This window comes from Alligator mississippiensis, chromosome 1 (assembly GCF_030867095.1).
Source record: "Alligator mississippiensis isolate rAllMis1 chromosome 1, rAllMis1, whole genome shotgun sequence".
NCBI classification, from domain to species: Eukaryota; Metazoa; Chordata; order Crocodylia; family Alligatoridae; genus Alligator; species Alligator mississippiensis.
In genome coordinates this window covers 475,638,327-475,651,473 of record NC_081824.1, presented here as the reverse complement: position 1 = coordinate 475,651,473, position 13,147 = coordinate 475,638,327, and the positions used below count along the sequence as shown (strand labels likewise).

Sequence of the window (13,147 nt, the reverse complement as noted above, 5' to 3'; positions counted from 1 at the left end):
CCTTGATAATTTTTTCAAAGACTTTACCAAGGATGGAGGTGAGACTGACTGGCCTATAGTTGCCCGGGTCCTCCTTCCTCCCCTTTTTGAAAATGGGGACCACGTTAGCCCTTTTCCAGTCTTCTGGGACTTGGCCCGTGCGCCACGAGCGTTCAAATATTCCTGCCAGTGGCTCTGCAATGATGTCGGCCAGTGCCTTCAGCACCCTTGGATGGAGCCCATCCGGGCCTGCCGACTTAAAGGCATCCAGTTCTTCCAAATGACTCTGCACCACCTGAGGGTCTACGCATGGAAGTCTGGCACCTTGCTGCTGCCTCTCTACAACCCCAGTGAGAGACTTGTCGTGCCCCTCGCTTAGGAACACTGAGGCAAAGAACTCGTTGAGGAGTTCAGCCTTGTCCCCCCTATCTGTCACCAATTGTTTCTGCCCATTTAGTAGGGGTCCTATTCCTCCCTGGGCCTTCCTTTTACTCCCAATATATCTAAAAAACAATTTCTTGTTGTTTTTTACTTGGGTTGTCATCCTCAGCTCCATGGTAGCTTTGGCCCGCCTAACTGCCTCCCTACAAGCACGAGCAGAGGAGGTATATTCATCTTTAGTGATCTCACCCTGTTTCCACTTTTTATGTGCTCCCCTTTTGGCCCTTAGGCTGCCCTGGATTTCTCTGGTCAGCCATGGAAGCCTCCTGGCCCCTTTCCCTTTTTTGCATCGCTTGTGGATCGTCTTGCTTTGTGCCTGAAGGATCGTTTCCTTTAGGCACAGCCACCCTTCTTGGGCTCCCATCCCTTCAAAACTCCTACTCTGCAGTGCGTTCTTGACTAATCGCCTGAGTGCAATGAGATCAGCTTTCCTGAAGTCTAGCACTTTCACCCTACTAGTTACCTTACCCACTCGCCCTCTTATGTTGAATTCTATTATTAGGTGATCACTGTCTCCCAAATGGCTACCGATCTGGAGGTCCCCTATCATGTCATCTCCCGTTGCCAATACCAGATCCAGTATGGCATTCCCCCTAGTGGGACCACGCACCTCCTGTGTCAGGTGGAGGTCCTGTACACAGGTTAGAAACCTGCGTGAGCGATGGGACCTTGCTGTCTGCGTCTCCCAGCAGATCTCTGGGTAGTTTAGGTCCCCCATGACTACTGCCTCTTTAGCTTTTATGGTCTCCGAGAGTTACCTCAGCAGCCCCGCATCTATTTCTTCCCCTTGGTGTGGGGGTCTGTAGCAGACCCCTACCACCAAATCCCTTTCTCCTTGCCCCCCATGTAGCCTAACCCACAATCCTTCTAGTTCCTCAACCTTGGATTCCGTCTTGATGAGGGTTGATGTATATTGCTCACTGACATAAAGTGCAACCCCCCCCCCGACTTTGTCTGACTTCAAGGGGAGTTAGAGAGGATACTGCCCAGAAGGGCTACAGCCCAAGTTCCTGGTCGGGTAGTCTTGGTTTTTCTGACTTGGTAAGGGAGACTGGAAGGAAGACGTACCTGAATTGGACGTGGCCGTCGGATTACCTGGGGATATTTAATGAGCTCCAGGTCTTGTGCCCAGAGATACGTGAGGTCCTAGAATAAAGAACAAGAATTGAATAAATACAAGCTAATTCTGAAAAGAGCGAGACCTGCGAGTTTCAGTTTACATGTAGGACTGAATTCCCAGTGTCACTACGAGGGGCTACAAGGGAAGTTTGGAGCCATAGGATTCATTGTCTCTATGACCTGATGTTTAGTGGTGTCTAGAATTCAATCCTCCTGACAGAAGACTTCTTACATCAAGACGTGGCAGACGATAGTCAGGGTCACCATATCCCCGCATCTGACTGCTGGACATTCGACCTAATCTAGAGGGCTTCGAGCAGTCACACCTTCTTTCAATAGTCCAACAATCCTCACAGCGGCTCATGCTACATCTTCAGCATTTGCAATCCCAGGCACTTGCTCTCATAATAATGTCCCATGCTTGATGTATAGTGTGTACCAGCCACCCACTGGTCACATGAGTTCCACCTACCCAAACTACCAGATCTTCCACTTTCCTCTCTCTTCATGGGCCACCTTCCCACTATTAATCAAGAAAACACCTTCAGACCGTCGTATGCGCTCTGTATCAGCTCTACACAACATTGGCTTGTATCTACCCTCCCACTCTATGCCACAAAACACACGACATATACAGCACATTACACGGATCTTGTTTCCTTGCTTAACGTCAGGCTGAGACACACTCCCACTTCGATACTATCAGATACCCACCACGGACCTTCCCCTGTACAAACACCAACCTCAGACACAAGCCAGCCTCAGCTAAAGTGCTCTAAGCACCGGCTGCTCTCCTTAAACCACCTTAGTGAAACACAAATATCACAGGAACTGGTTTTTCTGTTCAGCAGACTGAAAGGCAGAGAAGGGGAGTGCACACATTCACTAAAGGAGTCAGTAACACAATTCAGAATGGAGCCAGAGCCCAGACGCTGTATCGCCACCTGAGCCAGGTTCTCTATCCCAATCCCCCTGACACCCCAGTCTACCCCTCTGCTCCACCAACAAATGGAGAGGACAGGGGACTGGGGGTTCAAGAGCCCAAATCCACCAAACTCTGCAAGCCCCTGCACTAGACTCCTTGTTTCCTTCACCACTACACCCCCATGCCCCCTCCCCGAGAGACCTCCTACCACACCACCACACCCCCACCACTGCCCTCCCCGCACTCCCACTCTCGAGCCCATGTCAGTAAGGGAGAGGGTCTGGGGGAGGGGGGAACGGGAGCGGAGCAGCACTGGCAGCATCCTCCGTTCCTCTGCCCTGTGTGGGGAGGCGGAAAGGGGCAGCAAAGCCACCGATTGCTGCAGCCTCGTGGAGATTTCCAAGTGCTCCAGCCAGGGGCCACTGCAGGTGCCGTGCAATGTCCTGCGGTGGTTCCCTTTTTGAAACAGCCCCAAGCCAGCTATGCCTGGAGACATTTCAAATGTCATGTCTGCCTGCACCTTAAGACTGAGATGCACTGTGTCATGCGTGACTTGATCTGAGTGCTCTCCACCTCGTGCATGTGCTTATATTTTAGCTGTGGAATATCAAACCGATCCAGAAGATGTTCCATACTTCAGGAGCTATTCTCTCTGATAACGGGAAGGAGCATTTTCACAGCATACAAGTTTTACGCTATGTCCACAAAATTGCCCACAGCTTACCCTGTGAGAGCACGTGTCAAAGTGCACACGTTCTAGATCAAGGATTGGCAGTCGGGGTGCCCCAGGGGACCTTTCAAGGGTGCCACAGAGGATGTCTGCAGATCACAGCTGGTAGTCATCTCTAGCAGCAGTCCTCTGGGCAGCAGGCACCAAAGAGGTGTTACTTTTAATCTATGGTGTTGGTGTGCAACAAATGGCAATGAGTTGTGATGCAAAGAAGCACCCCATTTTTGTAGCTATGGAAACGAATGACAAAAGTCTCTGTGAATAAAGACAGCATCCTTTGCAACTGCCTCCTCAGCAATCATCAAACTCAGCACTTTGCATTCAAAATGGGGCCTCAACCCTCCGCCTCAGGATGTCTCCAAATACAATTGGTTTCTGATCAAACAGGACGGTCGTGGGGGACGCCCAAATTCTGACGGCTTCTCAAAGTCTGGAACAACTTCCGATCTGGATGGGTAAAGACAGCCCCGCCGGTACTAGCTCAATTTGCCATGTGGTTGTGATGTTGAAAGAGTAATTGGTTTTCTTACCAGTTAGGCTACAAATGGACATGGTGAGTTTGGAAAGGGTTCTTCAAAAGGGAGGATAACATCTAGGATTTTGAAATGGAGGAGGTCCCAGAGTGGGCAGACAGGGGTACAACTACTCATTTTTGCCCCCGGGGCATAGAAGGGAGGGTGGGTTGTGCGTGGGGGAGACCGAGTGGTGGATGGTCTTACCCGCTCCTGGCCTGCCTGCTGCAGCCGCAGCTGCTGCCGCCACACAGCGTCCCAGGCCCTTGACTCTGCTGTGGCAAACATCTGCTGCCCTTTCTGACTGCCTGCTTCGGGCCTCAGCTCCTGCGTGCGGCAGTGCTCGAGGCAGGATGGCAGAGGGATGCATCTCCATCCTAGTCCCTCCTCCTGAGATGCCCTGTTGAGGAGTTCAAAACCAAGTTAATTGGAAATTATTACTTCTACTGGTGTAAGGAGCAAAGGTGATTAGGTGCTAAGCACATCTACACCGTTCGAAGTAAAACCAAAATAAAACAGAGAGAAAAAAAGAGAAAAGAATTCAAAATGCATTTGTGCTGTTTCTTTGTATGCATAAAGCGTGGCCCGATGAGCGTGCACAAACTGCGGAAAGAACAATGGGGAAGATCCTAAAGTTAAAATTAAATAAACGTATGTCCTTACTTTAAGTTCAAAAGCATGCCGTCATGGAGACATGGACCGTGAGCACACTGGCACAGAGCCATACCTCTTCACAAAAAAAAAGAAGCAGGAAGGCAAGAAGAAAAGTGTTATGATATTAAGTAGTAAGTTTTAGGAGACCGTTTGCATCAACTCATTTAGAAACTGGAAATTGAAATCCAGGAGAAGCCGACAGAGCGGGTCCAGCCCCTGCACCAGGCAGGACAAGACACCGGGGCTCAAGCCACCGCGGCGAGGTGACCGTCCCGTCTGCTCCTGAAGATTTCCAGGGGAGGTGACTGCACCCCGCAGGGTCACAGTCAGGGCGGCCAGGATCTGGAACCAGCTGCCAAGGGGAGCGGTGCTGGCTCCTACCTCGGAGGTCTTTCCAAGGAGCCTGGATAACAACTAGCTGGGTCAGATGAGCTTCAGCTTACCAGGGCTCATATGAGCCCAGTATTCATTCCTGCCCAGGCAGGGGGTCGGACTCGATGATCTGCTCGGGGCCCTTCCCACCCTGCATCTATGAACCACCACTGCGGGGAGTTTATTCCAGCTGGACACCCAATTAAATGCATAGAAATACATTTTTAAAATAGATTAAAGCAGGAAACTTGTAAGAGAAACAGTGCATCGATGGGACTACTAAGGCATTAAAGGAGAAGAAGACCCCAAAGAAGACCCTTCAAGGCTATCATCCAACACAAAACACTTTAATAATCAGGGTTTGGTTATGTAAATCCCCCAGAGTCAATGGACGGCAACCAATGAGACTGGAAGCAGAATTTCGGGGTCGGTTCAATTACCAAAAAAAGCCAACAGAAAAACTGGTATCGCTGGGTTGAGCGCTTGGCCCTTTTCCTCAGCGCTCAACCAGGGCAAAGTTAGCAGCAATAGCATCTTCTCCTTCCCTAGAGTAAAGAGGGGAATGGAAGTGAAGTAAGGCGTCGTTGCGTGTCTGCGGGCCTCGGGGCTCGGTCTTTCTGCACGAGCTCTCTCCGAATCCTGCGTGGAGTATATTGCCTTTTCTGGCCCTGCTCCAGCGCTCACTGCACCGCTATGCGCAGAGACCTGGCTGGGCCGTCTCCTTTCCAGCGCAGCTCCCTGCCCTTCCCCTCCCCTCCCCTCAGCACTGCATTCTTCAATTCACACCTGAATCTCTCAAATTAGACAGGGCAAAAAGAGTATGTGACAGTGAGAATTGGCATCTCTATTTGATTTACCTTCCTCTCTTTCCAAAGGATCCCATATTTTTCTCCCGGGATAAAAGACTGTCCAGTCTTCTGTAGCTGTATGAAAGAAATATTGAAGAGCAAGTTGAAACCACAACCAGTCATTCCCAGTTACTTGATGTCTGGAGCGAGGGACAGCATCATGGCCGGGGGGCAGGGTACTGCAGTTTGGGGTGAGGGGCACTGGCAGGCTGGGGTCAGTGGGTTGGGGGTGAGGGGCAGCAGCAGGGCTGGCGGGGGCTCTGGCTTGGCACTGAGGGGCAACAGCATGGGCAGGGACAGGGCACTGGCATGTCTCTGCCCCCCACTGTCATATCCCCCGCCCCCCCTCCGCCATGTGACAGGTGTCCTGCATTTTGGACCTGGAAATATGGAAACCCTAAAGCAACCATCCGCATCCTCACTGCCTGCTCCGCTGCACCCCTCACCTTGCCTGCCCAGCCAAATAGCATCGCTCCAAGCACTCCCCCCGCCTCCCCATGTCAGGCCAGCACACCTCGTCTTCAGCCCTTGGCTTGTACTGAAGCGGACTGAAGTCATGTTTAGGAAAGAAACGAAAGCATAAAAGTGACAATTCCCCCAGCCACAAGTCACCCACCCCTACGACCCCCCAAGTGTGGGTGCAAACACCCCCTCATTTGCCCACTCTTACCCTTGCGGTCAGGGTGACACCGAGGACACAGGTGTGACCTGACTCCAAGCAGTGTCGGCTCGGGAGCAGTCCAACTGCTGTGCGCGTCTCCAGGAGCCGCACGGCAACGAGCCGGTTCTAGAAGGGGCCATTGTGATGCGCGTCACCTTCTCCGGGTCTCCCCGCGTGCACGTCTCGGCCGTGTCCGGCCGCACCGCTGCATCAGCCTCCAGGTGTGAGACAGGGCTGGGCTTGCACGCGGCCTGATGGTGCTCACAACGAGGGACTTCGCACAGGACTGGCCCCTGCCAGGGTTTCCCTCCAGGGCACTGTGACATCGGGTGAGGAAAGGGACTCCAACACCAGGTCCTAACGAACACCATTTCTTGTCTGTGCACAAGAACAGACGGCCCAGGTCTGTCTCACACGTGCTCCCTGCGGTGACTCTAACCTCTATTTCTGGAGGCCGGGGGCTCCCGCTGCTCCCAGCTCTGCACTGGGGAATACACTGTATTACTTGCTGCCTACTGTCGGCCCTTTGACCGTGTGGGTCCTCCCAGTGTCTCAGCGTTGCACCGCTTTCATGGGCAACTTCCCCCAGTTTCTCTTCAAGCCTTTTCCCTTTCTGGAGGGAGAACTGTTTAACCAGATCCGTGCCCTGGATCTCCCTCTTCTGCCTTTGGTCAAACAGCCCTTGCACCAGAGCTGCGGCTGAAGAGGCTCTTTCATGGATATCATGTGCTTACTGCGCCTTTAGGTAGTGCTCCTTCTCTGCCATCCTCATTTTACCTTTCCTGCCTGGTTCCTTAACCATAACCGCGCTATCTCTTTCGTTTTAGATGAACGGATTGGAAGACGGACGGATCTTGGTTGAACGACTGTGTTGTGAGATTAGTCCTCAAGAGCTCGATGTCTTCAAATCCCTGAGCGGTGGCCATGGAGAGGACGGAGACGTGTCCTGTTTTCTTCAACCACAGAAACAGACTCAGAGGAAATCAAGAATTGCAGCAGGGGACATTTAGGTTCGATACAAGTCCTTTCGCACTATATGAGGGCGATTTTTTCAGGTTTTTTTGAGCACGGAAAGGGGCTACCCGGAGAGTTGTGCAATCTCCATGCTTGCCAAGGCGTGAGAGCAGGGTTGATGCTTGGCTGGCCGAGTTTGTAGGGGTGATCCCGCCTCGAGCAGGGGTGACTGGATGGCCCCGACGTCTCTTCCAGTCCCGGGTTTGATGATTCGATGCCCTCTCGGTGTGCTACTAAAGGGACAGGAGCAGCAGCATAAGAAGATCAGATCAAACCCCTTTTGTCACAGAAGACCCTGCTGGGCTGGGGGTGGGAGGCACATGCCCCCCTCTTCTCCCTGCTACCAATCCCCCCTCCCCCATTATGGCTAATACACACACACTCACACACAGGCGTGCACACAGACAGGCACACACTCTACTTAGCACAGGGGCGATGTGTGGGGGTGCACACAGGTGCACATGCGCCCCCTGAGCGTGGCGGTGCACCCCCTACTAAAAGGCACTGCCCACACTGCTGGCAAGGTCTGTGGGTGGTCGCTGCCCCCTGGCCAGCGCTCGCCACCTCCCCCCACCCCCCGACCGATGCCAGCGCCAGTGCCGTCTGAGGGAGCTCCCGCTTAGCCCCGCCACTCTCCCACTACCACTGCCCCGCTCCCGTCGCCGCTGTGGGCACGTGTCCTTCATGACGCACCATCTCTCTGCACATGGGCACGCAGGCACAAGCATATTCTCCCTGCCATGAACACACACACATACACACAGGCACACGCATGCACAGACACATGCACACAGAGACAGAGACGTGCTCTGCACGTGCACACATTAACACGCTCTCCATGCCATTAACACAGATGCATGCACACGCACACACATGGACAGACATATGCACACATGTAGGCAGGCATGCACTCTACACACACACTCTCTGCACATGGACACGCAGACACAAATACACTCTCCCTGCCATGAACACAGACACACATGCACAGACAGGCATGTGCACATGCAGAGAGGAGCACACGCACAAACACGTGTGCACATGCATACACACATGCACACAGACACATGCACATATGCATACACGCATGCACGCACACTCATGCAGGCACTCACGTGCACACAGATACGTAGACATGCAGACTCATGAACAGACACACGGAGGTACATATGAATGCACACAGACATCCCTTAGCCTGACGAAGGGTTTTTGAGCCCGAAAGCTTGCTTAATAACTAGTCTCCACCTATTTGGGTTGGTTTCATAAAAGATATCCAATTCACCCAAGGAACCTTGCTTGCCTGGGTCCTTAGACCAACACAGCTTCAGCCTACACCCCCACAAACATGCACGCACACACATGCACACATGCACGCACAGGCACATGCAGGCACGCACACAGACACATTCACATACGCACACAGACACGCACACATGCACACAGACATTCACACACATGCACAGACATGAAAGAACATACATGGATGCACAAACACATACACACAGACACGCACAGACACATGCATGTAGACATGCACACACATAGATACATACACCTGCACACACATGTGTGCAGAAACCCAGAAGCACACTCGTGCATACAGACTTGTGCGTGCACACCTAAGCATGTACAGGTGCACATGCACACACACATGCACACATATGAATGCACACAGACACATGCATGTGTATGCATGCAGACATGCACGCACATACATGTAGGCACACAGACGCATGCATGCACACATGTATGCATGCATGCAGACATATGCAAGCAGACAGACACATGTAAGCACAAGCTCATGTATGCAGATGCATGCATGCACAACACACATGCACACACGTGCGTGCAGACATGCACATGTGCACACAGACACATGCATGCACATACATGCACGTGCACAGACACACCTGCACACACACCTGCATGCACACAGATATGTGCCTGCACACAAACACATGGACGCGCACACATGCATGCATGCAGACATGTACACGTGTGTACGCAGACATGCATACATACGGATGCAGACAGACATGCATGCACAAACACATGTATGCACACACACACACGCGCGCGCGCGCGCACAGTATCCCGCCCGGCCCTGGGGCAGGCTGGGCTGCGCAGTGGGGGGAAGGGCCGGAGCCCCCGGGGGTCCGGGGAAGAGCCCCGCAGCGTCCTGTGCTCGGAGGGGGGCTCCTCCAGCCCCTCCTCAGCCACGTGAAGGTAGGAGACTGGGGGGTCAGGTGCTAAGGCCCCTTCTCGTAGCCCTGCCTGCCTGGACTTTACAGCCAGCACACGACCGCACCATAAAACCCAGCTGCGCTGAGGGGTCGCTGCATCCAGTGCTCCCCTGGGCTGGGCTGGGCTGGAGAGCAGGTCCCTGCCGGCTTTCCTGGATGCGTATCGGGGGAACGACGCCTGTACTTCGCCACCTACTTATTCCTGTTCACCTGACGGCTCGTAGTTCCTGAGCGGTTTGCAGGACAGCACCTCCTTTCTCCGCAGCCCCTTTCCGTGGATGTCCAAACGTCCCTGCCCTTCTCTTCCGCAAGTGGGTTTCTCTAACCCCAGGGTTTTCTCCCCCTCCTTTTGGACACTGAAGCCTGTCAGGTTCCTCCCAGAAGAAAGGTGCAGGGAAAGACTCTGGATCTGCAGATAAAAAGTAGATCGGTTTTCTAGGATGAACCTGCGCCGTACTCTGGCTTGTCCTTTGTAGCTAGGTTGGGCTGGTGTAAATGGCAATCGCCTCTTCCTGGATCCGTATTGAAGTGCAGTGTCCCTCCAGATCCTCCTTGTGAGAGATCCTTCAGGTGAGGAGTTGCTTGGTTTATCCCTGGCAGCCAAGTGTTTCTCTTTTCTTTTCTTTTCTTTTCTTTTCTTTTCTTTTCCCAGGCTGGGAGGGGTTTGCAAGCCTGGCTTGGTAAAAATCAACCAGAAGCTGTGCAGGATTTTAGCAGTGATGACTTGAAACCACGGGGGGAGGAAGGGGAAGGTGATAGGCCTCAGAGCCAGTCCCGGGACGGCCCTGCCTGAGCCTCAGCGCCCCCCAGCACAGAAAGGACGGTCCCCAGGCGCCCGGCCTCAGCTGCAGCAGAGCAGCGCGCACAGGGAGCAGGGGCCTGCTTCCCCACGTCTGCTCCCACCAAGTCACACACGTGCTTTCCCCCACACTCGGGGCCCTGCTTGAGCCCGGCCTCACGCAGGTGGAGCCTGGGGTGGGGGCAGCTGGGAGCTCAGAGGCCTAGCAAGTGCTAACAAGGGGGTCCAGCCCCGCAGGCCAGGGCACGGCCCCTGCTCCTGCCCCACGGATCCAGCCCCAGGAGCCGCTCCTGTTTCCACATGGCCTTGGATGTAGCCTGGACCGGAGCCACATCCCGGGCCAAGGACAGGCGCTGTGTCCGGGCAGCACCCACGTGTCGGGGGGCCGTGGCACCGGGCAGCAGCACCAGGGCCCAAAGCTGCTCGTGCCAAGGGGCACTGGGCTGGGCTGGGGCTGGCTGCAGGGCTGGGCGTCCCCGCTTGCAGGGGCAGGACTGAGCCCAGGACTGTGCTGGGGAGCTGCCACATGGTGCCAGACCCAGGAGGCCCTTGCCCGGCTGCTGGGCGCTGCCTCCCCAGGGCAGCAGGGGAGAGGCCCCCCGGCCGTGGGGGTGGGCACGAGGCAGGGGCTGCCCGGCGTGGGGCTGGGGGTGCCCCAGGCCAGCTGTGCACAGACCAAGAGGGCAAGGGGCAGCCAGGCCCAGCTTCCCCTCACCCAACCACACACCTCTCCCCTGGGTCCGGACTCCCTCGGCCCTTGCACATGCAGGGCACACACCTTCTCTTCTCCAGGCCTGGACTACCCCGCCTCTTGCACACTCAGATCACACACCTTCTCTCCCCCAGGCCTGGACTCCCATGCCCCTTGCACACCCCTCCACATGAGCACAGAGCCCTGCTCCTCCTCTCCAGCCTCAGTTTCCCCAGGAGCAGGGGGTGGTGCCGGCGCAGTGGGGCTTGCACTGGGGGCAGCAGGAGCAGGCGGAGGTGACGGTCTGGTGCCCAACCCCTACCCTCTCCCTCAGCTGCCCTTCCCCTCCCTCGGCCCCACTGTCCAGTTGCACCCACTCAGGGGCAGTCTGTGGGGGAGGGGGTGGGTGTGCACCTGTCCAACCTCCTGCACGGGGTGTGCATGTGTGTGTGCTTGCCGTCCTGCATGTGGGGGGGTTGCCCATCCTCCTGCACAGGGGTATGCACATGTGTGCCTTCCTGCACGGGGGGTATATGCATGCACACATGCATCCTTTCTGCACAGGGTGTGCATGTGTGTATATGCTCATCCTCCTGCATAGGGGGTGGGGTGCACACTGTCCTGCATCATGGAGTGGGTGTGTGTGCACACCCTTCCCAGACTGCTGGAGGTGGTGAGCTGGGGCAGAGAGGGGGAGCAGGGCCAGTCTTCCCCTGAAGTGGGGCATGATTTCTACCTGGCATCTCCTGAGTTCATCTTCTGCCACGCAGCTCCAGCAGGGCACTACCAGCCCACTCCTCCTCCTCTTCAGCCTCAGTTTCCCCTGCTGCAGCTGGAGCCCATTGTTCCTAGTCCTGTCCCTGACAGCCACAGAGAAATGCCTGTCTCCATCTTCTCTGTCGTTGCCCCAAGACTGGGGTCAAACCCCACTCAGTCTTCTCTTCTCCAGACTCAATCCCCTGAGCTCTTCCAGCCTCTCCCCCCCACCCCTGCCTCCCAGGCCCCTCATCCTTTGGGTCCCTCTTTGCTGGCCTCTGTCCACCTGCCCACCTCCTTCTGGAAGTGCGGGGTCCCGAACCGGACACAGGACTCCAGGGGAGTCTCCCCAGTGCTGGGGGATCCCTGCCTTTGGTTTGCAAGGGGCGCTCCTCCTCATGCTGCTCAGGAGGATGCTGATTTCTTTTACCACCAAAGCACACGGCTGGCTCGGATCCAGCCCACGGCCCCTGGTTCCCCCCACCTCATCTCTGCAGGGCTACAGCCTGGCTATGCGTTCCTCAGGCGGGATTGGTGAGTGCAATTATTCCCTCCCAAGTGTGGGGTTTTGCACTGGTCGCCCACGACTCAGTTTTCCTACTTTATTGGCCACGGGATCCTGATCTGAGTGGAATGGGCCAGGAACGCATTTGAATGTGAATTGTATAAATGGGACTGACACCACAACAGGCTCCATGTGAACTGTTACCACACAGGAAAGAGACCTGGGAGTGATTGTGGAGAGTTCAATAAGAGCATCAGCTCCATGCCCAGCCACCGTGAAGAAAGCAATGGAAAATGTGAGTGCTGATGAGGAAGGGAATTGTGAACAAGATCGAAAGCATCACGATGCCCCTTTATGAACCCATGGTGCACCCACACCTCGAATCCTGTGCCCAGGTCTGGTCCCCGCACGTCCAGCAGGATCTAGGGGAACTGGAGCAGGGCCAGAGACAACGGTACGGAGGGCCTTCCCTACGAGCAGGGACTAACGAGACCGGGTCTGCTCAGGTTGGCGTCCCCCAAGGTGCTGTTCTCGGACCCGGACTCTTCAATGTCTTCATAGACGACCTGGACACCCATCCCCCTACCCCATGACAGCCCCGTCCTGCTCCCAGGGTTAGCAACAACCTCTGGATTGTGGTGGATCATTTAGAAAGGGAAGGGGCTGGGAAGTCACACAGAGATCTGCCCTGGAAAGGTTGTGGGCCCAGGTCTGTTCCCACTGCACAGCTCGGGAGAGGACACAGAGATCAACCCCAGCGGGGGCACGTCCAGTTCTGGGCTGTAGTAGCAGGGAATGCAGGAGAGAGAATCCAGCGAAGGGGAGGAGGGCAGGGGAGCAGCACGCACCCCGTGGGGCACAGCTCTGCACAGGCTGAGAAGCAAAACAGGCCAAAAAG

General features: G+C 55.1%; 1 long non-coding RNA gene across 1 annotated transcript; it reads right to left on the bottom strand.

Annotated features, from left to right (window-relative positions):
• Positions 1-3,918: 3,918 nt before the first annotated feature.
• Positions 3,919-6,313, bottom strand: LOC132250312 (uncharacterized). The gene is made up of 3 exons (XR_009461989.1): positions 6,251-6,313; positions 5,590-5,655; positions 3,919-4,106 (listed from the first exon to the last, which is right to left on the bottom strand). It is a non-coding gene; the product is annotated as an uncharacterized LOC132250312 (long non-coding RNA).
• Between the last annotated feature and the right edge of the window lie 6,834 nt (positions 6,314-13,147).